This window comes from Canis aureus, chromosome 11 (genome assembly GCF_053574225.1).
Source record: "Canis aureus isolate CA01 chromosome 11, VMU_Caureus_v.1.0, whole genome shotgun sequence".
In the NCBI taxonomy this organism is placed as follows: domain Eukaryota; kingdom Metazoa; phylum Chordata; class Mammalia; order Carnivora; family Canidae; genus Canis; species Canis aureus.
The window spans coordinates 25,220,111-25,242,985 of record NC_135621.1 but is presented as its reverse complement, the minus strand read 5'-3'; the positions used below and the strand labels follow the sequence as shown (position 1 = coordinate 25,242,985).

Below are 22,875 nucleotides of genomic sequence, written 5' to 3'. Positions count from 1 at the left end.
TGAAGGATCATTGCCAGGGCCATAAAGAAAGGTCTCTACCTGTGGAATGTAAACTGACTTCATAACTGAGGCATTGCTGCACTGCTCTCAGGTATGCCTCTGCAGTTCCAAACAACCTAATTGGGGAAAAAAACTGAGCCAGCACTACAGCTCACATGAATGTAGTCATTACCTCCATAATCTAAGGTGGCCTCCGCAAAGCGGCCATGACAATCTGATGGCAGATAAGGCAGGCTCGAGTCAGCTGGGAGGTTCAGGTGAGGGTGGCCAGAAAGCACTTGGTAAATGCTACCCATTCTCTAAACACAACGCACTATTACTGTTATTAAGGAATCACTGAAATCTTTTGATATTCTATAACATCCTGGAATCAACGGATGACCCTGTCAGAAGCAGGAATCCAGTCTACGCAGACTTTCAAGTGAATAGAGAAGAAGATGAAAAGATAAAGAGCAAATGCCCCTCAGCTCCCACCTGAGAAATGGTCTGGCTGTCAGAGATCTGCATTGGGCATCCAGGACTAGGAAAAGACAAGCTCATCTCCCCGTGGCAGGCTATGTCCAAAACCCATTGTTTTTGACATATGCATACTTTTCGGTTATTTAAACATTATGACCTCTCATATATTTGAAACTAAAAGTAATAAACTTCCAGTTCCCAAACAGCATGAGCTGAGCATGCCCTTTCCATTGAAATTAGTTTTTATTCTTCTCCCAAAAAGTGAATCAAGAGTGCAGACTTGGGATCCCTGGGTGGCGCAGCGGTTTGGCGCCTGCCTTTGGTCCAGGGCGTGATCCTGGAGACCCAGGATCGAATCCCACGTCGGGCTCCCGGTGCATGGAGCCTGCTTCTCCCTCTGCCTGTGTCTCTGCCTATCTCTCTCTCTCTCTCTGTGTATGTGTGTGTGTGTGTGTGTGACTATCATAAATAAACAAGAAAATTTTAAAAAAATTAAAAAAAAAAAAAGAGTGCAGACTTAATCGCTCTTCTACTCCTCTGTGTTATGTTACTTTCCCAAGTAATAAATATCAGCAACCTACTGGTCAGTTTCTTTAAAGCTTGAAGACAATGGCCACAAGAAAATCACACACCGCAAAAAAGTGTTCGATGTAGTGGCCTCATATCTGAACTAGTATAACCTCATCAAGGACACTGATTGCCAAGCTCCAAATTAAGTTTAAATGCACACAGATGAGTTTCCCGTGTGAATCACGAGAAACCCAAGTTGCACTGGCTCCTATTCAATGCCTGTACGTGGAGACTGCAAGCAGGCTTGTGAATCAAGTGGAGTAAGAACATCTGGGGCAAGAACAGGAGGGCTGGCGTTCAGCAGCGCCTACCTGGTTGGTCTCCACGCCCAGGGCTCCAGGCTGGCAGCCCCAGGAGGTTTAAAACAGAACCTCGGGCATATAACTGCAGAGGAGCGAAGGAAGCTGTGAGCTCACCGTCAGCAGCTCAGGTTTGAATTCTTTAAGCTGTTCTCTTGATTTTCATCAGGATAGCCAGGGAGTGTTTGGTAAACAGTGTAATGAGTAGCCCTGGAGATTCTGGGCAGCCTACCCTCCCTTAACCGCAAAAACACAGAGGGCAGTTGCAGTAGAGGAGGGTAGACCCACAAGTGCTTACGCGCACCCCACCTTGAAGGCCATCTTTCCCTGGGCACCCCACCGGAGAGCAGCATCCTGCAGCTGTGCGGGCCGCAAGGACGCTGCGCGCTTGCTCTCCCGACCAACTCCCTCCGAAACGAAACTCTCCCTTCTCTGCGGGGAGCCCCAAGCACTGAAATTACGGAGTGGCAATCGCTGCCCCTCCAGCCCGGGACCCCCTCCGGTGCCCTGGCAGGCTCCGAAACCCCAGAGGAGAGGAGGCGCCCGCGTTTGTAAGCATCAGGGAGTCTGGGGAACTCCGAGGGCGGCACGTCCCCCCGGCCCTAGGACCTGCTCGCCGGGAAGGCCTCGCCGCCCCGACCCCCGGGGCGCCAGGAGGGACGCGCCGACCGAGGGGAGGAAGGAAATGGAGGGCGGCCGGCAAAGCGCCCCAAACAGGCTCGTCCGCGGCTGTGCGCCGCCCGCCCCCGCCGCCCCCCGGACCCGGCCCTGCCCGCCCGCGGGCGCTTACCGGCCACACCGCTGCCCCCGCGCCGCTCCCGCAGCCGCCCCCGGAGCCCCTCGGCTTCGCCGCCGCCCCGGGGCGCGCCCGCGCCTCCTCCCCCCGCGACCCCCGCCCGCCCCGCGGCCCCGGACACGCCCCCTCCCACGGCGACAGGAAGTCCGCGCGCCGCCCGCAGAGGCTGCCGCCCGCAGAGGCTTCCCCCCGCCGGGCGCGGAGCGCGGCGGCCTGACAGGGCTCGGCCCCCGCGCCCCCGCGCCGCCCAACCGTCGCGGCGCGCCCCTCACCTCGGCCGCCGCTCGCTTCTCGACTCGCCGCGCACCCCGCTCCGGCCGCGACCGCGTCTCCGGCTCCCTCCCTCGCTCCGGCCGCGCTCCTCCGCCCCGCCCCGCCCCGCCCCGCCCCGCCGCGGCCGCCGCTGCCGCCAGCCCCGAGCGCCCCGCCCCCGCCGCGCCCGCCGCGCTCGCCCCATTGGCTGCTGGGCGCCGGGCCCCGCCCCACCGCCCCTTCGGCTCCCCTGATTGGGCCAGGGCTTTCGGAGGCGGCCCGCCCCCCGGCGCGCGAAAGGACCTCCTCCCGAGCGCCATTGGCTGAGCCTCCTGTCCATCAAATAGGGAGTGCCTACTTAACCGCCCGATGCGGCGCGGGGGGGTCACTGTCCCCGGGTCGCTCCCGGGCGGTGGTTGGCTGGGGCTCGGTCGGTGGGCCCGGAGGCGGGCGGCTTTGCTGGTACCCAGGCGCCGGGAGCGCGGAAGGGCAGCACTTCACCTGACCGGGACTTTGGGGAAGTAGTCGTTCTGAAAGTTTCCTCTCCTGGGGGCACTCGGGGAAGCCGATGTCGACAGGGCTTCCTTAGATTCCCGCCACGAGCGTCCATCCCTCTTAAGCCGCTTATTCTAAGCCGGGCGGACAGTGTGTGTGGACGGGGCCGCCAGGGAGGGCATAGGAGGGCCCGGCACGGCACAATGGACTTTACTTCTAGTTCTTACCAGACCTTGACTGATGAAGTATTAGCCCCATTCTACAGAGAGAATAAGGGGTAAAAAAATAGCTGACTTTCGCGGAGCCCTGCCCTTAGCATTTCCAAGCCTCGCCTCCCGCCGTCCTCTTGGAGGTGATGAGAAGACTATGCCCGGGAGGGGGGCGGGAGTTGGAGCCTGAGCCCGGGCAGCTGGGGGGCGGGAGGGGGGGGTGGCTGGAGTAAAGAGAGCAAACGGCAGAGCCAGATCAGAAACCAGGTCCGGGGTCGGGGGGCACACGGGGGGCTCAGTGGGTGAGCGTCTGCCTTCAGCTCAGGGCCTTCACCCGGGTCTTTGGGTGAGTCCTGCACGGGGCTCCCCGCACGGAGCCTGCTTCTCCCTCTGCCTGTGTCTCTGCCTCTGTGTGTCTTTCATGAATAAATAAATCAAGTCCTTAAAATAAAGAAACAAACCAACCAACCAGGTCCCTCCAACCCAGGCCCATGCTGGTTCCACATCACCTGCCTGGAGAGTAGTCAGGAGCACAGTGCAGCGATACCGGAAAATGCTTAAACTACCGTGGTCAGAGGGAAAGGAGGACACAGCATGGTGAGGACTGTAGGATTCTACTACCTGTGGATAGGAACTGCAAGAGTCCACGAAGAAAGAGAGTGGTTTTTCAGTTTCCAAACTGTTTGGAAAATAGCGTTGCTAATTTGTTAACTTTGGTTTTGTCCTAATGTTAGGAGTTGGTGGGACAGTTAGGGAGCCAGGGCCAGGGTCCCCAGCAAGAAAATACAGAGTCAGGACAGCTAAGATAATACGGCCCTGACATCCTGTTCCGCAGCTCAGGACACAAATGTTAAGTTGTTCGATTGTGCTTACGATCCAATTGCAGTTAGAGGTTCCTGGACAGGTGCTGGCCACCTGAGCCTCCAGCCTCCTGCTCATCCCCACACACTGGTTAATCCACACACTCGCCCCCATCCCCTTCTCCTGGTACGCGTGTGCGCGCACACACACACATGCCCCTTCCCACCAAGCACTGGTGAGGCTGGCGGAGGTTCCCGCAGACCGAGCACCACAGGGAGGCAGCGAGCCTGGCACTGCCCAGCAACAAGACACCTCCTGAGCCTTTCTGGCATCCTAGTCCCAAAAGTCACTTCTTTGCCATGTGACCCAGGCAGCGCTCCAGCCTCTGCACATCGGCTCCTTTCTTGTCTCTTTCTTTCCTTTTTAGGAAAGGATTTGTGTTCCCTTTTACACCCGTGGCTCTTGGTCTCCCTGCTTCGAAGAATGAAGAGGTAGAGCAGACAATGAGTGGGGGGCAGCCAAGCAAATTTTATTGAGCGAAAGTATAAAACTTCCAGAGAGGGAGAGAGGGTGGCCCCCCGAGAGGGTTGCTCTGAGAGGAGTTCTAAGTTTAGGGGGTTTTATGAGCTCTTTTGCAGAACTATCTTAAGCAATCAGGTGTGTGCTGAGTCATGCCCATCAGGGCTTTGGACATGAATCTGTCTACCTATTAGGTCAATGTCCACTTTTTTTTCCCTGACATCTGGGTGCTTAGGTCCTAACTGCCCACTGCCCAAGATATTGACAAATGCTTTTGTGGTTAATTGTCTTATTTTAGGACATTTTGCAGAAGTCATTTCTGCAAGGGCTGCAAAGCAGAATGTGAGTGTGGTCCCATCTAAGCTGCAGCGCAGGGTGTCAGGGCTGTATTATCTTAGCTGTCCTGACTCTATATTTTCTTGTTGGGGACCCTGGCCCTGACTCCCTAACTGTCCAATTCACTCCTAACATTAGGACAAAACCAAAATTCCTCTCTCATTTTCTTGCACCTAGCAATTTGACACCGTTGCCTTCCATCCCAGCAGCTTATCTGGGTATTTTTCCAGAGAATTCCGCTTTTGCCAGCTGTAATCATCCCAACTTGGATCCCCACAAACATTTCACAATATTGTGTCCAGCCTCCTTCAGTGATATTCAGACTGGCCTGGAGCCCAATCCTGCCTCTGCCCCTTCCCCACTGAAGGGCCCTGGCCCAGTTACTATAGCAGTCTGCCTCTCTCTGTCCTGATCTGTGATGTGGGTGGGGGTGATAACAGAGACAATCCCACAGGGCTTTTTTTTTTCTTTTTTTTTTTTTTTGCAAAAAAAAAAGCAAAAGTGTGGAGAGCAGGTATGAGCGCTCAGTATCTCAGCAGTTAACATGTGGTCACACTTTGCCAACTGCCATTTTGCTCCCTCCTCTCCACAAAACATGCCTTACCGGGGTCTGGGACCAAGGCTGACTCAGGTAGTCCTTTATCAGCCATTTCCCCACTAAGCAACCTGGATAAACAGCCCAAGTCAAAACATTTTCGTTGAGGTGAAAACATTCTCCAGCACCTGGGCGGCTCAGTCGGTTAAGCATCTGCCTTGGGCTCAGGTCATGATCTCAGGGTCCTGGGATTGCTTGCACCCCACATCAGGCTCACTCCTCAGCTGGGAGTCTGCTTCTCCTTCTCCCTCTGCCCCTCCACCTGCTCATGCTCTCTCTCTCTCTCAAATAAATAAAATCTTAAAAAAAAAAAAAAAAAAGCCACCCAGATACATCTGTATTGCTGGTAAAATAATCTTTAAAAAAAAAAAGATTTTATTTATTTATTCATGAGAGACACAGGCAGAGACATAGGCAGAGAGAGAAGCAGGCTCCACGCAGGGAGCCCAATGTGGGACTTGATCCTGGATTTTGGGATCACGCCCTGAGCCAAAGGCAGACGCCCAACCATTGAGCCACCCAGGTGTCCCTAAAATAGTCTTTCTTTCACATATATGTTCCTTGTTCAGGAAGAAAAGTCAACATCTGCCACAGACATTCACTCACCCCAGTATTTAGATTATGGAGGGCAGGGGAGGGGGGAGTTGGCATTTCAGGGAGGGATGGACCTGGGTCCTGCTTCTCCTCCTGAGAAGACTGGGCAAAGACACAGAGTCTAGAAGAAACCTCCCCATGGACGGCCAGCAGGGATCCTCGAGAACCAGAAACCCTCCAGGGGGAGGGCAACAATATTGGAGGCAGTGGTATTTAAATGAGCCAAAGTGAACGGAAACGAGGAAAGACCTAGAGGCAAGAAAACCTGCTCTCCAGGAAGAGAGGAGGTTTCTGCTTGGCCAGAGCATGGCAGGCATGAGGGGAAATAAGGTGGGGAAGGCATCTGAGCAGCCAATAGCTATGGGTGTTGGCAGGTTACTTTGCCATTCCAGGTCTCTGTTTTCTCAACTGTAAAATAGGGATAAACGTAGAATCCAGTGCTCAGGGAAACCTCAAAGATTTGGGAGACCATACTTGCTCTTAGGATGGATCCTGGCATAGTTATCATTTGTTGAGTGTTTCTAAGGAACTCTCCCCCCCCACACACACACACACATTTTGTAAGAGTGCCTCAGGATATATTGATCATTTAAAAAATTTTAACTATGGGGACACTTGGGTGGCTCAGTGGTTGAGCATCTGCCTTCGGCTTGGGCTGTGATCCCAGGGTCCTGGGATGGGGGTCAAGTCCCACATCAGACTCCTCGCAGGGGGCCTGCTTCTCCCTCTGCCTAGGTCTCTGCCTCTCTCCCTGTGTGTCTCATGAGTAAATAAATCTAAAAAAATTAAATACTAAAAATAAATAAATAAAAAATTTTAACTGTGATCAAATAAGCCAGATGCAAGAGGTCCTCTGTATCAACTATGAATACTTTAGAGCCACCAAAGCGTTAACTGTTGTGGCTAGAGGAGCACATGTCTGGATTTACCTCAGAATGGAGCTCTTCCCTGCCAAGTTGTAGAAAGATCTGGATTCCTTGCAAATGTGTCATTGATTAGGAGGCAATTATCCTGGCCTTTCTTGCTTCGCTTTGTTTCATTTCGTTCTGGCCTGTGCACGTCTGCTCTCGTACAATTATACCATCAAGTTCACAGCTGCACTTGCGACAACTCTGCTGGGCAGGACCCTCAGGCCTGGAGCCTGGGCCCACACAAAGCCAGCAGGATGTGGTCACACCAACCGGACAGCATCTCCCAAAGCGGGTGTCCCAAACACCCTGCATCAGGAGCCATTCTCCACAAGTTCCTCAATTGGTTCTTATGCCTCCCAAGGCTTAAAAGCACCATTCCTGAAGGATTCTTCTCTAAGTGCCAAGGCTCGTGGGTTTCTTTTGGGGGGAACAGGGTTCAAGGTTACAGTGTCGCCATTCATACCAAAATGGAACAGGTGACAACAAGGAAACCAATCCATGAAAGTGAACCTTTTGAAACTTTGAAGGAAGGACTTAACAATGCCTAGACTTTATGTACTACATCGTAAAGTATTTCCTCCCCTCAGATGAACATATCCACTCACTCCCACACTCCCTCTTTGAGTTCCCACAGTTCAGGAGGATGAGAAAGTTCTGGATGCCAACAGTGATTCCACTCTGAATCCAAAGTATCATCTTTCCCTTGGCGGGCTCCCGGATCAGCTAAATGAAAGGGCATCCTGTGATTGTAAAACAAAATCTTGTTTTATTTTGTTTCACAGTATTACCATATGCAACTACTTCTGTGATTCCAGATTTCCTTGATACAAAATGAAACTAGACACCCAAGCTAATTTTTTTAAAAACCTTGGTCTCAAAATGTGCCTCCAAAAAAAAAAAAAAAAGTGACTTTGCCCTTTTGTAACAGATGAATGTTATGAATGTCAACTTGTAAAGGAAGGTGTATACCATAATTACATTATAAAACGAAAGCACACCCATAAAATGCTGCTCTTGATCACATGTAAGATTCATGGAGAGTGCTACAGATAAAGACGCAACTTGAAGACAGTGGGGAGGCATCGAGGGCTCCTCCTGGCCCCCAGACCAGCTGTGACCAGAGGACCTGTGTCCGTGTGTCTGTCCTTGACACATTCATTCAATCACCATCTGTGAAACACTGGAAGTGGGGGCCAGGTCTCTGCCTCAGAGGTGGCCACACCTCCTCACCTGGGGTGGGTGGAGCACTTCTTGGTGGAATGGTCTCGGGCCCAGGATTTTATGTGTCAGAATACCCCCATCACGGCAGTAGTACAAGAAATGTCAGCGGAGGGCAGGATCCCAAGGAACCACCACTCTGGTTAATGTGTAACTGGGTCCTGGTCATTCGGTAGCGTCAGAAGAAAGGAGGAGAGGCCTGCGCTACACGGGCTATTTAATCTTTTACTAAAAAGTTTTTTGTTGTTTTTTTTTCCACCAGCAATTAGGAAAGCCTAGGACTCAGTCACAGGTTCAGAGGTTCCTCATTCTTTGCATTTTGCTTTGCTTGCCTTCTGACAGACTTCATTCTTTAGCATAGTTTTGGGGATACAGCTTTGGGCGAGTCAGCTCACTTCTCAGCCTCAGTGTCCTCATCTGGACGGGGGAGTGCTGGCTCACCCCCAATAACAAGATGGCCACTAGGGAATTTTTTTTTTCTCTCTTGTTTTTTTAAATTTTATTTTATTTTATTTATTTATGATAGGTACACAGTGAGAGAGAGAGAGAGGCAGAGACACAGGCAGAGGGAGAAGCAGGCTCCATGCACCAGGAGCCTGACGTGGGATTCGATCCCGGGTCTCCAGGATCGCACCCTGGGCCAAAGGCAGGCGCTAAACCGCTGCGCCACCCAGGGATCCCGCCACTAGGGAATTAAATTCAAGAACAGACGGGGACACCTGGGTGGCTCAGTGGATGAATGTCTGCCTTTGGCCCAGGGCATGATCCCGGGGTCCTGGGATCGAGTCCCATGTCGGGCTCCCCCCAGGGAGCCTGCTTCTCACTCTGCCTGTGTCTCTGCCTCTCTCTCTCTCTCTCTCTGTCTCTCATGAATAAATAAATAAAATATTTTAAAAATAAATAAATTCAATAATAGATGAAAATCCTTCATACAGTGCCCAGCACACAGTAGGCGCCATCTCCACGGAGCTGGTACTGGCCCACGCCGTCGTGCACCTGCTCGCCAGATCCACGCCTTGGTTTGACAAGGGGAGAGTGGGCGGGTGGGAGCCTGGCAGGCCCAAAGGGACATGCGAGCTGCTTCTCCGTCTCCCGCACCCCTGGCCCAAGAGCAGCAGAGCCAAAGGGTGCTGCTCGGGAGAGCAGACCTCATTCCAGGGGAGGTGGCCTCGCTCGCTCAGGTTAGCACCCACGGAGGAATGTGGGCGCCGTCTCTCTCACAGGCCACCCCACCCTGCCGACCGCATTCCCACTCCCACGGCCCTCTGCTCCTCCCGAGCTCCATTCCTGCCTCCGCCTCATCCCCGTGTCCCCCTTCTCCCTCCGTGGGAGCCGCCAACCGAGTCTGAGAACAGCACTTCAGAACCCTCCGATCCACACAGCCCCACTGGGGGGGAAGGTGGGCAAGGCCAAGACCCTCCAAGTCGAGTTCAAGCAATTCCTCTGCCTGGTGGGCTGCCCACGGCAGCCACTTTCTCTCCGGGTTTGGGTGGCAGAGGAGAGATCCAAGCCAGGGGCTGCCAGGGTGAGGACAAATGTTTTGAATCAACAGACCCAGAGCTATGAACGCCATGTGGCACAGCCTCAGAAGTGTGTGTGACTCAGGAATATTCCTTTTCTTCCCCAGGTGTGTGAATGATGGACGAGAAACGAGAAAGTGAGAATAAGAAGTCAGCACCGGGGGTGATGACTTCACGTGAGCAGTACCGGGCAGGCAGCAGGGCAGGAAGAGATTGGCAGGAAGAGGCTGGGGAGAGCATTTGGACCACAGAGGATCAAAGCCAGAAAACCCCAAAGGACGACCAGGTGAGTCCTACCCTCCATGTAAGGTGAGGACGCAGAGGCCCAGGAAAGTCAGGTGAGTTGTACAGGTTTTCCAGTCATTATGGTCAGGGCTCCTTCTCCAACATTCTGTCCCCACACTATCCCTACCTCTCCCTCTGACACAGCAGACACCTAATACTGGGGACCAAGTGAGGCATGAATGAAAAATATGCATTCCCCACTTGTGAGCACCTCCTGCTGATGGCGGACCAGAGGAGGCAGGCTGCGAGCAAGGCTCCTGAGGGCCCCGGGCAGACACTTGGGGGTCCTGGGTCGCTCCTGAGCAAAGCAGAGTTTGAGCAGATCCTCGAAGACGAGAAGCAGGCCTTGGGAGGACACATTTCAGGGGCAGGAAACGGGGGCAGTGGGAGTGAGGGGCTGCTGGCCTGAGGTCAGCGGCAGACACATTCCTCAAGGCTGTGGGTGAACAACCCCCCTTGGTTTAAGACCAAGGTCAGGGGCGACTGGCCGGGGCTGAATCCAGCATCCTGCCAAGTGCACGCTCCTGGTAGCCACGTTCTAGGCATTCGGGGCCCAGCTGCTCCTGAGGGGCTGGGGTGCAGGACAGCAGGGCCGAGGCCCCCTCCGCGGTCCCTCTGGCAGGCTCCACACACACCCTTCCTGCTGTGACGACTCTGTTCTCTGTGCAGCTGGTTCCAGCCTGTGGCTGGGGGTTCAGATTGGGGCAGGTGCACCCACGGAGGCCCACCAGAGTATCACGGGGGCTCCTGGGAGAGCCTGCCCGCCTAGCCGGGCCTGGGTTAACGACAGGTCACAGCACTCCTGCTCTGCGCCCAGAGTGGCACCCACAGCCAGGCCCTCCCTGGGACCAGATCTTGGGAGAGAGCCGCCACTCCCTCATTCATGCAGTTGGTGGGGCCTTCTGTCAGCCTATGATGGGTACCGACTGAGGCACCCAGGGAAGGTCCAAGGGGTTCAAATGGCCCTGGCTTCTCCCGGCCCCCAATAAGAATCATGGCTGCCACCCAAATGACCCCTTTCCGTGGTGACAGGCCCCATGATGGTGGTTTATGGATAGCAACTCACAACAATCCCACTGAGCACTTGGGGAAACTGAGGTTTGAGAGGTAAAGTGACTTTCCCCAGGTCACACGGTTCTGTCTGGCTTCGCACTCCCCCAGACCATGCTGGGCCTCTCAGCAGAGAGGGCACAGGGGGAGCAGGGGCTGTGTCACTGGCTGGTGTCCTTGGTCTGGAGGCCTGTCTGAGCACTGGCCTTGGAGCCCTGCAGGCGTCGGAGGCGGCTTCCAGGCACTTGCCCTGCTGTGCTCTCTCCAACTTTTTGCTTTGGTTCCTACTGTCTATTCCTTGCTGACTAATGGCTCACGTGCCTTCCCAGACACCGCTCCTCCCTGGAGGCCCTACTCTGGACTCTTCCAGAAGGCAATGTGGAAACCGCCTCCTGAGAACACAGAAGTCGTCTCCTGCAACTCTCCTGCTCTCTTCATTTGTCAAATCTCAGGTTGGACATGTTTTAAGTACATGGGCCTTCCCGTCCCGACCAGAGGCCAGGAGCCATGCCCATGCCTGACAGTAGGGAGTGGTCCAGGAATGGATTTTAATCCTCCCAACTGTGGGGTAGGAATGATCCTCCCCATTTAGAGATGAGAAAATCAAGGTTCAGAGAAGTGACAAACCAAGCTCAAGGAAGGGAGGGATGATGGCAGGATCTGAAGCAGCCATTTCTGCCCGCCTTTGTGACTGTGAGAGCCCTGCTCCATGGGCCCAACCAGGGCTGCTAGGGCCCCAGAGCCCCTTACCTGGGACTCAGACACTGTTTACGCCCCAAACCCTGGATGTGCAGATGTGCAAACCTCTTGCCTACAGCACCGGGCCTGGAAGGAAACAGCCAAAGCTCCTGGAGCTCTTCCTGTGGCTCAGGTCTTCAGGGAAAAAAGAGAAGAACCACACGGAGGGGAGATAAGCGGTCTCCGAAGGAGGAACATCTTCACATCAGTGCCAAAGAGAGAGAGAAAAAAAAAAAAAAGTGGTGCTTTCTTTTATTTTTAATGAATAGACTTTTTTAGAGCAGTTTTAGGTTTACAGAAAAACTGACCAGACAGTACGGAGTTCCCACCTGCCCACATTTCCCCCACCCGAGATCTCTCCACTATTTACATCCGTATCGGTGCATTTGTTACAGCTGATGCACCAGTATCCCTACCCACCAAACTGCAGATTGTAGTACTCAGCCTGTCGAACATTCGATGGATTCTGACCAATGCACAATGACATGTGTCCATCTCACCGTGTCATACAGAATAGTCTCACTGCCCTAAAAATCCTGCATCCTCCGCCTGCCCAGCCCTCCCTCCTTCCAACCCCTGGCAACCACTGGTCTTTCACGGTCTCCAGAGTTCTGTCTTGTCCAGAATGTCATGGAGGGGAACCACACAGTGTATGGCCTTTTCAGATTTGCTTCTTTCACTTGGGCAAGGTGCATTTACGTCTCCTCTATGTCTTTTTGTGATCTGATAGCTCAGTTCTTATTATCTGTGATAATATTCCGTTATCTGGATGCAACACAGTATATCCATTCAGCTGCCGAAGGACATCTCAGTAGCTTCCAAGTTTTGGCAATTATGAGTAAAGCTGCTGTAGGCGTTCATGCACAGGTTTTTGTGTGGACCTGAGTCATCAGCTCGTTTGGATAAGTACCAAGAAGCAGCAATGTATTTTTTTCGATGGGCAATCATTTCGTATTTACAGACTCTTGTGTCATAGAACTGTGAGATCAGAAAAAGCACCTGTGACATATTTGGGTAAATATGTGTGGAGTTATATGAAGATGTTTGAGGCCACGAGAGCCATGTTCAAGCCGGGAGAGGGGAGAAGGGAAGACGATCCAGTGTGGGAGAGAGAGGGGAGCAGAAGGGAAGTGTGGAACACCAACAGACTTGCAGGGCGTGCTCCCCAAGGCCTGAAATGTCAAGGGCCAGCAGAGGACGGGGCAGGTGCTGCATCAGAAAACGGCTTGAAGTCTCAAGGACATGGTGTTTTAACTGGGTCTTGGGAAGGGGCAGGATTTCAGCAGGTGGACGTGCGAGCTGAAGAGCATGCCAGGTTGTGGGAACAGCCTGAGCTGGGGTCCTGGAGAAGACAGTGCGGGGCCATGGGGGCATGGATGGCTGCGAAGGGGGTACCTGGAGGGTCACCTGGATTCGCAGACCAGAACGCCACTCTAGGCCAGGGACAGGCTGGGCCACGTGTCGGTGGGGAGCTGGTGCTCTGAAGATCTTCTCAAGCTAAGGGGGTTCCCAGGTGGCTGGTGGCTGAAATTTTCCACTTGTCCTCCTGTTTGCTTTCTTTCTCAAAGCCTCTTTGTTTGGGCTCCCTTGCCTGGAGGCATGAGCCACACAGCACCCTCCTGGCCGGAAGTGAGTGGAAGTGAGTGTTGGATCACCAGGACACACCCCTCAGTTATTGTGGCTGTGACTCAGCCTTCACCCCACCCAGCCCTCTGCCAGCCAGAGTTTGCCCTCCCACCACCTGCCTCCACCTGCCAGAGTACTCTTCTCCGTAGGCCACTGGGTGGGACCTGGCAACTCCCTGCCCAGGGGAGAGTGGGAACGGAGGGGCCCACCAACAACGACATGTGATCATCCCCACTGAGACACCAGCTGGCTGGTAGGGATGACTGTCACCCTCACATCACCACTCACAGTGAGGGACCGAGGAAGCCGACTGGGAAAGCTCAAGGAGCTGAGAGCACATGGCCAGGGAGGTGCATGGATTCTCCCAAGGACTCGGGTTCCAGAGCCAGGCTTGGAAGTCAGGTCTATTGAGCACCAGCTAAGTGCTGGACACTGTTGTGAGCACCACTGGGGATGCCGATGTGAATGAGACAAGCCCCTGCCCTCAATGGCCGACCTGCCGGGGGCAGGGGGATACTCCACAATCAGCAGGCGGGTGGAAAACTCACTCTCAGGGCCTGGGCACGGGGCACATCCTCTCCATGCTGCCCAGTGCCCGGGCTGGCACATGCACACTGCTCGCCGTCTTCCCCCTGCCTTGAAAGGGCGCTTTCTCCCTTTCTAGGAGCACCAGATCAAAGTCCTAGGGCACCTCTGAATGCTGGGACAGTGCAGCTCACACCTTCAGCCGAGCAGATTCCTAGAGGCTTGTGGGGGAGGGGGGAGGCCTGACAAGCCACCTGTTCCAGCTGCCTCCTCCATGGTGTGTCCTCTCTACCACACCGCGGGGACTGGTACTCTCCCGGGGACAGGAGGCTCACTACCTCACAAGAGGAACCATTCCAGAACTAGGCAGTGCTAACCAAAAGGCCCTCCTAAAATATATATATATATTTATATAAATTTATAAATATAAATATATATATATATATAGTTTATTTATTCATGGGAGACAGAGAGAGAGAGAGGCAGATCCCAGGGCCCCGGGATCCCACCTTGAGCCAAAGGCAGATGCTCTACTGCTGAGCCATCCAGGTGCCCCCGGAAAGGGCCTCCTTAAGCCAAACCAACATCTATCCCCTCCTTTCTTCTGCCCACTGCTCCTTGTTCTGCCCTGAGGCACCCCCATTACATATCCCATTGCCTATGACTCCTCTTCACTTTGCACCCCCTCAAATACTTTGTGTTACCCTTAAATCCCTTCCTAGGAATAAATTTCCTCAGATTTTAAGCCATTCCTCAAACACGGTCTGGTCTTGCCCTAGCCTGCCGATGCCCCCAGCACCTGCCACTCTAGCACCCTCCAAAAATGCTTCAGCGGGTGACCGTCGAGGACACACAGGCCAGAATGTCACCTGGGTCTCCAGTTCTGCCTCACCTCAGCCTGGGGACGGATGGCAAAGGCCTGGGCAGGAGGAGCCGCAGGAGTGGAGGGTGAGGACAGTCACAAGTGAGCAGACACCTGAGTCTCCTTCTGGCCCGTCATCCAGTTGTCATTTATGAAGGGCCTGTTACTGCCGGGCCAGTGCCAGCTGAATGCTGGGGTAGCCCTGCTGATGGCTTTGTGGCAGAGAAAGGGGAAAAAAAAATTAGTAAACACCTTATTCAGATAATTCCAGACAGTGATAAATGCTTTGAAACAGACAGACAGAAGGTGATAAAAGATTTTGGCTCATTAGAAAAGGATGGTCAGGAAAGCTTCTCAAAGAGGAAAGGGCTAGACTGCTCCAAACAGCAGTAAGATGGAGCCAGCCCACAATGAGCAAGGAGAAAAGAATTCCAAGTAGAGGGGACTGTCAGTGCAAAGGCCCTGAGGCAGGGATGAGCGGGACACACTCAGAGGCTCGTGGTTCCAGCAAAATGAGCAGGTGCAGAAGGGAGAGGGCTGTGGGAGAGGAGGTCAGAGAGGTGGGGAGCTCGAGTTTATTCTAAGATCCAGGGGCAGTTCCTTTGGAGGGCATCAAGCCTCAGATATGATCTGACTTATCTTTAAATTTTAAGAGAATGGAGAGACCAGCATAGACAAGGGCAGTCAGTAAAGGCTTCACAGAAGAGTCAATGAAACCTTCTACCACAGGACCAAGGGTAAGTCTCCATCTCCTACCAGCAGTGAAAAATGCATCCCTTTAATATGGTTTCTCTCAAGAAGACAAGTGCATGCTCCCCAAGCACGGGAAATGAGGCTCGTCATCATTAAGTCATCGGGGAAATACAAATCAAAGCCACAGTGAAAAAAAAAAAAAGCCACAGTGAGATGCTACTTCACATCCACGAAGGTGGCTGTCCTTAAAAAGAGTGTTGGTGAGGACACAGAGAGAGCGAAACCACACACAAGGTTGGTGGGAATGCAAGATGGCACAACCTGCTTCAGGGAATAGTTTCTTAAAAACTTGATTTAGGGGATCCCTGGGTGGCTCAGCAGTTTGGCGCCTGCCGTTGGTCCAGGGCGCGATCCTGGAGTCCCGGGATCGAGTCCCACATCGGGCTCCCGGCATGGAGCCTCCTTCTCCTTCTGCCTGTGTCTCTGCCTCTCCCTATATATATATCTATCATGAATAAATAAATAAAATCTTTACAAAAAAAAAAACTTGATTTATCTGTGATCTAGCAATCCTTCTCCTAGATACCCACCCGTGAGAAATGAAAACATTGGTCCCCCTAAGGACTGCACATATGCTCCTGGTGGCGTTACTCACGGTGGCTACAGAGTGAAAACGACTCGCGGGCCATTAGCTGGGTGGTGGGCACACACGGCGTGGTCTCTCCACCTGTGTGCAGGAATAGCATTCAGCTGGAAAAAGGCATGAAACGCTGGCACGTGCTACAACCTCAGAAACATGCCAAGTGAAAGAAGCTACAGGCAAAAACACACATATTGTAGGATTTATATGACATGTCCAAAAAAGACCAATCTACAGAAACAGAAAGTAGGTTAGTGGTTGTCAGGGGCTGGGAGGAGGAAGGGGGAGTTACTGCAAACAGACATGAGGCATCTTGGTGGGGGACGGAGAGGCTCTAAAATTGGCTTGTGGTGGTGGCTGCACAGCTCTGCACATTTGCTAAAAAATCACCCAAGTGTACACTCACAATGAGTGTTCGTGGTATGTGCGTTACACCTCAGCAAAACTGTTCAAAACTGTTCAAACTGTGCTTTCTCCTCCAGCACCTACAGGATTTTGTGCTCCACCATGGCAGGGACTGGCCCCTCTGTTTTAGCAGTGTCTCCAGCACCCAGAGCAGCCAGGCACCCAGTGAGCACCCAGTGACTCTGGTGCAATGAATGATTGAAGCCATTAAAGCAATGACCTTTAGCTGGGTGTGCAGCCCCCTGGGAGCTCCCTCCCTGTTTTCTCTCCCTCATCCCCCTACTTGAAAGACTTGCCTACACGGCTGATCCGCTTCCTCGTGGGTCTCTCTTCCACGCTGCAACCTTGCACTTCAGGGTTGTGAAGTCCCAGGGCACCTCTGGGTCTCAGCTCCATGACCCCATGCAACACTCACCCCTGGCTTCCATGATACGCTGTGCCCCGCCTGTTCCTGGGGGCTAGCCTGGGATGGCAGACGTCTGCCCTCAAGCCACCTGCTGGGGTAGCCTTCCCGTCTCCACGCCTCTCCACGCCGCCGAGGGCCCTCAGTTCTGTGTCATAGTCCAGCCTCAGCCCCTTGACTCCCGGTGTGACAGCCCACTGGCGTGTCCCCAAGACTCCTCAAGTTTGATATCTCTAAAACTACAGGTCCTCCTTCCCCTGAGCCCTGCTCCCCTGCAGAGCCCTGCCATGAAAGAACCTTCCAGAAACACGGGCATCCCCCTTGACACCTCGCTCCCACCTCCTCCTCACTCATCCCCCCAACAAGTCCTGCTGATGCTACTACTAAGCATCTCTTTTCTCTCCAGACCACCGCCTTCTGTCATCTAGATGACACTTCTCGGTTCTCCTTGCTGTACCCAGAGTGACTTCTTATAGGTTACAATGCTGTCTGTCGCAGCATCGGAAGCCAGGTGTGGGGAGCTCAGGCTAACAGCGCAGAGAGGAAGGGCATCAGAGGTGTTCCGTGCAGTGGAAGGAAGACCTGAACGGTTGGGCCTAGGGAAAGAGAGCAACTGGGCAGCCCCCAGACCCAGCCCTTGGAGCTCATGGTCCTTCTCTCAAGGGGACTCCACCTCAGCAACTCAGTCTCGAAGCCTCTCTGCTCTGGTTTCAACTGGGCCAGCTTGGGTGACGGGCCCGCTGGCAGCAGCAGTGCTCTTTCCAGACCCGAGGGAAACCACCTGTGCGTGGCCCTCCCCGAGCAGCTCACAGGGCTCCCCTCATCCTGAACAGCGGTCCAGGCACAAGGGTCCTGACGTTTCCCGCTGGCCTGGGTGCTGCCCCGCTCTGCTCAGTCCCCCGCAGGACGCAGCTGCACCTGAGCACCTCCAACATGGGGTGGCTCAGTGGGAGAGCAGGGGGCGCCGCTGGCCGGGGAGCCGGATCAGCCTGGCTGGGGCCCCCGTGTGCGAACGAGGGTTTGCCTGTAAGTCAGCTTTCCTACAGGCTTGTTTTCATTCTCATCTTGAAAGCCCTGATTTTGGTTTAACCAGTCTGGGGTTCAGAAAGCAGTGACTTTCTCGCGACTCCCTACACAGAACCGTGACACGGTGGCAGTGTTATTTCCTGGCCATGGTAGCAGGACCTCACTGAACATATCCTGGGAAATACAGGTTTTTTTTTTTTTTTTTTTACAAGATTTTACTTATTTATTCACGAGAGACACAGAGAGAGAGGCAGAGACACAGGCAGAGGGAGAAACAGGCTCCCTGCGGGAAGCCCCATGCGGGACTCGATTCCAGAACCCCGGGGTCATGTCCTGGGCTGAAGGCAGATGCTCAGCCACTGAGCCGCCCAGGGGTCCCTACAGCTGACTCTGAAAATGCGGAGGCTCAGGGTGCAGACAACCCCCCTCCTGCCATGCAGTTGAAAATTCACCTGTAACTTCAGACTCTCCAAAAACTGAACTATTTATAGCCTGTTGTTGACCAGAGATCTTACCAGTAACAGAAACAAGTTGAATAGCACCTATTCTGTTACGTGTCTTATATACAGTATTCTTGGGGTGCCTGGGAGGCTCAGTCGGTGAAGCGTTTGCCTTTGGCTCAGGTCATGATCCCAGGGTCCTGGGATGGAGTCCCATGTGGGGCGCCCTGCTCAGCGGGGAGTCTGCTTCTCCCTCTGCCTGCCCCTCCCCCTGCTTGTGCTCTCTTTCCATCAAATAAATAAAATCTTAAAAATATATATATATATATACACACAGATATATGTATACTGTATTCTTTCAACAAAGTCAGCTAGAGAGAAGAAAACGTTATCAAGAAAACCACAGGAGAAAACACGCAATGTATAGACCGAAAAACAAGCCCCTTGTAATTGGACCCGCACGGCTCAAGGGTCAGCTGTACTTTCCTTTCCTCGATTTCCTAATATTTTTTTTTCTTTTTTCCATTTCCTAATGTTGACTTAACTCCACCTTCAAGGCTCAAGCCCCCTGCACACTTCCGCCCCCTGCTGGGCAACTGGGAATTGCTCCAGGCTCTGAAGACCTCCCCCATCCCAGGTGTGCGGAGGCCACTCCTGCACCCCAGCCTCCCACCTGCACACGCGCAACCTGCATTCACGTCCTCAGCTTGTCGCTGCTGGGCTTCCCTCCAGCCTCTTCCCACCTCGACCGTCCTCTGAACCGCCCCCCAGACTCATGTCTCTAAGAACACTGATCTAGTCACTCCTCAAAAACATTCAGTGGCTCCCTAGTACCTATGGAATTGATCCAAATTTTTTTTTGATCCAAATTCTTAAAAACAAACAAACAAAAAACAAAAACAAAAACAAAAACAAATTCTTTAGCTTGGCATCCAATACCCTCCATAATACGGCCCCGAACCATCTTTCTGAAATTACGTCTCACTCTTCCCCTGCCTTCCACGCAGTTTCCACCCACTCCTCAAGGTACAGCTCGAGCTGCTCCTCCTCCAGGAAGCCACCTGGGATCACCACTCCTGGGGCATGTGTGGCCCCTGCCGCTTCTCTGGCGCGGAGCCTATACGGTCTTTATCATCGCTGCACGTGCCTAGTCTTTAGGAGAAATAGCTTGTGAGCTCCTCGAGGGCAGCCACCAATTCTTCAAACAAAAGCTGTAGCAGAAATGTGAACTACGGGTGTTCTGGCACTTTCGCAACCATTACCTTCCCTTCCTCCTGACGCCGCGTGAGGTAGGCGGCCACAGGCTATGACTTCTGCGGCGGCCACCGGAGGAAACGGAGCTCCGAGAAGCTGCAGGAGTTCCTCACAGTCACACAGCAGCCTAGCGGCGGGGCCGGTGAGGAGGCCCGGCTCTCCTGCTGCCGTCCTGCTCCATTGACCCTCGCGGCCTCCCTTGTGCGTTTCTCACGTCCCAAACCTTATCCACGGCGAGTGACACGACAGCCAGTATCTATCGATTATAATCCTTAGTATCAGCCCCCCGATACTGTCCCGCTGCCATAGTGACCTGGTGTTTCCGGTGCCCCCACGGCAGGCAGCACCCTGTGCTGGAAAGAGCTGCCGGGAGGTCCACGTGCCAGGTCCCAGGGGAGCCTCTGGCCTCCAAGAGCTGTGTGACCTTGGGAAGCCCCCCGCCCCCCAGGGAGGGACTGGGCCGCACCCCGCGGCTCTTAGATTACGGGCTGGGATATTTTTTATTATTATTTTTCGGAACAGGCCCTTAAGACTTTGCGAGAAAACAATCCGTAAGCTAAGTGGCTACTCGGCTGCCGTCCCCACAGAGAGCGGGGCGTGGAGCCCCCGCGCAGGGCAGCCCCTGGCTCGTCCCTCCCTCCCTGCTCAGCGCCCCTGCAGCACCCGAGAGGAGGGGAAAATGTGTTTAGCACATTAAATGTGTAAACACATTTAGGGAAACAGGGCCTCCGCCGACCTCGGGAAAGAAGTCAGGCTCCATGGTTCGCCACCTCGAGACTAATGAAATCTGCCGTGTGAGACGGTTCCACGTCTCTGTGTTCTCTGTTCTCCCCACCAGGCCTGGAGGGGCGGCCACCACGGCAGCGGGGCGCACAGCAGGAGGGTTACAGAGGACTCATGGGGTGTTGGGCAAGGGCTGGGGGCCGTGGGGTGGGGGGGCCTGAGGAGGCAGGCTCTGCTCCGGACTGGACGCCGTCGCCGTCAGGAAGGGGGCCTCTCGATAACCCATAACCCTGGTCCGGGGCCGCCTGGCTGGCTCAGTCAGTACAGCATATGACTCCTGATCTTGGGGCCGCGAGTTCGGGTCCCACGCTGGGCACAGAGCTTCCTCAAAACAAACAAATCAATAACCCCTAGTCCACAGGGCCTGGAGCCGGCTGGAGCTGGGGCTGGGGAAGCAGAACCTGCAGCCGGGCCCGGGAGCGCGGGGAAGGTCTGGTCAATGTTCGTGCTGTCATCGTGTTCAGTGATGACCGGGCCTCTTCTCTTTGCCTTGATTATTGTCAGAGGGGCCTTGTCCAATGTTGATATTCTGTGCCGTTGCTCACGTTCCACATGAGGACACTGGGCTGTGACGACAAGCCAACCCCTGGCTGCCAGGGCTACTTTCTGACCCTTGGGGATGACGTCAGGGGACAGAAGGCCTCCGCTCCCTCCAGCTGGAATAGCTCCTGCTGCCGCCTTCCTCACCCCTGGATGACTGGCTGGGGACCGCCCAGGCCAGCAGGGCCTGGGGCCTGGGACAGAACGTGAATGAGGCAGCCACGGGCCTCTACCCCGTGCGGGGGTGGCCAGGGGCACTCCTGGAACTCCGTGCCGGGCCAGCTCACTGTTCCAGCCAGAGCAGGAGTGAGGCCAGGTGTGAGCTGCGGCAGTGGCGACAATGGGAGACACCCCAGCAGGAGAGAGCCCTCACGATCCCTCTTCTCAGGAGGCATCTGGGTATCTTCACCTGATGCTTCACGTGTGCTCCTGGGAAAAGCAGCTCTAGGGGGAGGGGAGGGGAGGAGAGGGGCTGGAGGCAGTGGGGGATGGGGGAATGAGCTGGGGCAGAGGTGACAGTGGGGACCAAAGGCAGGACAGAAAAATCACGAAGACTCCGTTCCCGTCTGGAATTCAAAGGTGAGGGAAGGGGATCCCTGGGTGGCGCAGCGGTTTAGCGCCGGCCTTTGGCCCAGGGCACGATCCTGGAGACCCGGGATCGAATCCCACGTCGGGCTCCCAGTGCATGGAGCCTGCTTCTCCCTCTGCCTATGTCTCTGCCTCTCTCTCACACTGTGTGCCTATCATAAATAAATACAAATTAAAAAAAAAAAAAAAAACTTAAAAAAAAAAAAAAAACAAAGGTGAGGGAGGGGGAAGCATTGAGAATGGGCCTGAGTCAGACACCAGAGCACAAAAGCACCAGTGATCAGTGGACTAGTCCCAGCTGCAGGCGGCATGGTGCCATTACTGTCACTTAGGCAGGAAGTCCCCCCACCCCCCATAGTATCAGCAATCATAGTCACACACAGTGATCACACTACCAAACACCCCCCAGAACACTCTTTCTCCGAAGTGTCTAACTTGGTGGGACGCTCAGGTGAGAGCTAACCAGAGAACAGGGGCGCTCACAGCTGGGCTGGGCCACCAGGTGGGGAGGCGGGAGCCTAGGACAGTGGGGGCGTGAGGCATAACCCTTCTCCAAGAACACACTCCAGAAGACACCCGTGCTAAGAGTCTTCATCGTAAGGCTAGGCAGGCTGAGGGCTGAGGCAGCAAACCTGAGAGAGAACAGGGTGTGTCACCTGTCCCCAGGTGCCAGCTCCCTGGAGCTCTCTCCTCCCTTACCCCCTGTATTGGTTTTCTAGGGCTGCTGTAACAAATTACCACACATCTGGTGGCCTGAAACAGCAGAAATTTATTCTCTCCCAGTTTTGGAGGCCAGGGTCCGAGATCACAGTGCTTTCAGGGTAGGTTCCTCCTGAGGGAGGATTCTGGGGGAGTGTTCTTTCCTCTCTTCCAGCTTCTGGTGGCTGCCAGCTTGCTTGGCGCTCTGTAGCTAGTGGCTGCGTCACCCCTTGCCTCTGTCTTCATCTTCACATGGCCTGTGTGTCTGTGTGTCTCTCCTCTGATAAGGACGCCAGTCATTAGATTTAGGGTCCACCCTAACCCGAGATGGTTTCATCTTGAGATCCTTAATTACTTACACCTACAAAGACCTGTCTCCAAATAAGGTCCCCTTCTGAGCTTCCGGGTTGACACGAATTTTGGAGGCACACTAACCAAACCATTGCACCCGCCAAGGAGTCTCACCACTGATGTTGCTCGACGGTGAGGTCCTAAAGATGAAGTAGACCCAGGGACCAGGTCTGAAGCCCTAAGTAGCACTAGGGGCTACTCAGTGGGTGTCAGGTGCTCCAAGGAAGCTGCTGCTGCCACCCACAGGGCTACCATCTTGGTCAAGTCTCCAGTATCCCAGGATAGATGGCCACAAGGACCAAGGCCAGCAAGGTCCCACTGGCCCCTGCCACCAGAGTTCTATGGGGATGCCTGGTGTCCCTGCCTAAGAAGCTGCTGCCAGGGGTGGTCAGT

The 22,875-nt window shown here is 54.2% G+C and overlaps 2 protein-coding genes and 1 long non-coding RNA gene across 12 annotated transcripts in view; 1 reads left to right on the top strand and 2 right to left on the bottom strand.

The window, feature by feature from the left end:
• The window catches only part of PACSIN2 (protein kinase C and casein kinase substrate in neurons 2), a 136,824-nt gene extending 134,311 nt beyond the window's left edge, over positions 1 to 2,513 (bottom strand). Inside the window, exon 1 of one of the 2 annotated variants that reach the window (XM_077914228.1) lies at positions 2,397 to 2,513. The gene's annotated coding sequence lies outside the window, so the exon portion shown is untranslated. Of the gene's footprint in view, positions 1 to 2,118; positions 2,189 to 2,396 lie in introns of those variants that run through there. The other variant, XM_077914231.1, reaches the window with a different exon arrangement.
• Positions 2,514 to 9,007: 6,494 nt separating this feature from the next.
• LOC144323587 (uncharacterized) lies at positions 9,008 to 11,905 on the top strand. The gene is made up of 3 exons (XR_013388991.1): positions 9,008 to 9,860; positions 11,239 to 11,361; positions 11,727 to 11,905. It is a non-coding gene; the product is annotated as an uncharacterized LOC144323587 (long non-coding RNA).
• The window catches only part of TTLL1 (TTL family tubulin polyglutamylase complex subunit L1), a 46,733-nt gene continuing 35,740 nt past the window's right edge, over positions 11,883 to 22,875 (bottom strand). For 6 of the 9 annotated variants that reach the window (XM_077914220.1, XM_077914221.1, XM_077914216.1 and 3 more), the window contains one exon: positions 16,182 to 22,411. The gene's annotated coding sequence lies outside the window, so the exon portion shown is untranslated. Of the gene's footprint in view, positions 13,267 to 15,943; positions 16,081 to 16,181; positions 22,449 to 22,875 lie in introns of those variants that run through there. The other 3 variants (XM_077914214.1, XM_077914215.1, XM_077914213.1) reach the window with 3 other exon arrangements.